This window comes from Silene latifolia, chromosome 9 (assembly GCF_048544455.1).
Source record: "Silene latifolia isolate original U9 population chromosome 9, ASM4854445v1, whole genome shotgun sequence".
NCBI classification, from domain to species: Eukaryota; Viridiplantae; Streptophyta; class Magnoliopsida; order Caryophyllales; family Caryophyllaceae; genus Silene; species Silene latifolia.
The window spans coordinates 31,424,072-31,425,737 of NC_133534.1; positions in this window are offsets into that span (position 1 = coordinate 31,424,072).

Consider the following 1,666-nt stretch of genomic DNA (forward strand, 5'->3'; position numbering starts at 1 on the left):
GAGATTGTTGGAATATGTGTCCTCCGACAATAATGCGATCACAACCGTCGATCATGATGATCACATGTTTAAGTCTCATTTTAAGAATATATGTGGGAAGTAATATTTTACAGTCAACTAGTCCACATATATCGGTAATGATTGGCTGACTAGAGTTTGACATTACTGTCGTGCGACGGTGGTGATCAGTTGATCCCCTTAGGTCATACCTAAAGGGTAACACTCTTAATTGATTATTTAATTGATCGTATGACGATACGAGTTAATTAAATTACTTAAAATTGACGGACAATTTTGGAAGTAATATTTACGTGTCTCATTGTAATTTGATTAAATAAGATACGGTCTAAGTGATCGAATTGTTTTATTACTTAGATGAAATTATTGTTTACGGAAACAATTAAAACTGAATGAATAATTTATTATAAATACAAGATGTTGTGATTTATAATTGGTAAACCATTTTGGTACAAGTAATTGTGAATTTCTAAGTCGATTTTGTACATGGCGTATTTTTATTAATACGTTGATTTTTAATATATTAAAAATGCATGACAATTTTACATGACTTGTGACATCTGACAAATTAATAAATTGACAAAGATAAAACGGAATCCATTTTATCTTATTTGGACCGAAATATTGGAGGGAATACAATGTTTAAATTGTGTTAAATTATTAAGTGGAGAGCATAATGATTAACGCTAGTTTGTAGCCATGCAAACCTATTTTTCTTAAGAAGAATTACTTGCCCATGCATTAGCTCACTCCTCCTCTTCTCTCCTCTCTCCCCACCGGTTTTCTATAGCCTTCATAGAGAGTTTTTCTCTCTAATTTTCATTCATAACATTATACATTATTTCTAGTGTGAGAAATATAATAATCTCTCTACATCTTATGAAAATCTAGAGAAATAAAAACTTCAAATTTCCTCTTCCCTTGGCCGAAAATTCAAGAGGACAAAACAATAGTTTTGGATCAATTTTAGTTAGATTAATATTATTCTACTATTAATAATATTAGTCTTTTAGGAGGTTATCTTGGGTATAACATTTTGGGAGGGATTCTAAGCTTGAATCCTTGTTCATCCATTATTAGGAAGCTCAAGAACAAGCAAGAAGGAGATCTTGCTTGTGCCCAAAAATCCGAAATTTCTATTGTGAGGATGACGAATTCTTCTTTATCCTTATTCTTGTTTGCATGCATAAGATCTAAATTATTTTATGACTAAATTAATTATAACATATTTGAATATGTTGAGTATAATGAGATATAGATTTCTAACATCTATTACATATCTTACTAATATTTGAGAAACATTTTCGGGTACTTATGTCAGTTACTTCGTATTCGTATTTGTTTAGCATATTTTAAAGGCTATTACCTCAATGGTAGAGCAATGTGCAAATTTTGCACAAAGGTATGGGTTCGAGTCCCATATAGCCTATTAAATTGCAAATTCAATGAGAGGAATGTGTTATGATGCAAGCAATACAGTACAATTATTTTGGAGGCTATAATCATATTCGGAGAATGGCGCGCAGACCTTGATTGGACTCAAGCGAGCAGCAACAATAGCAATGATCGAGCTCGTGAAATAGCTTTGCAATTATCAGGAGTTCAATACAAGCATTTCAATGACTAGCATATACACCAAAACTATTAC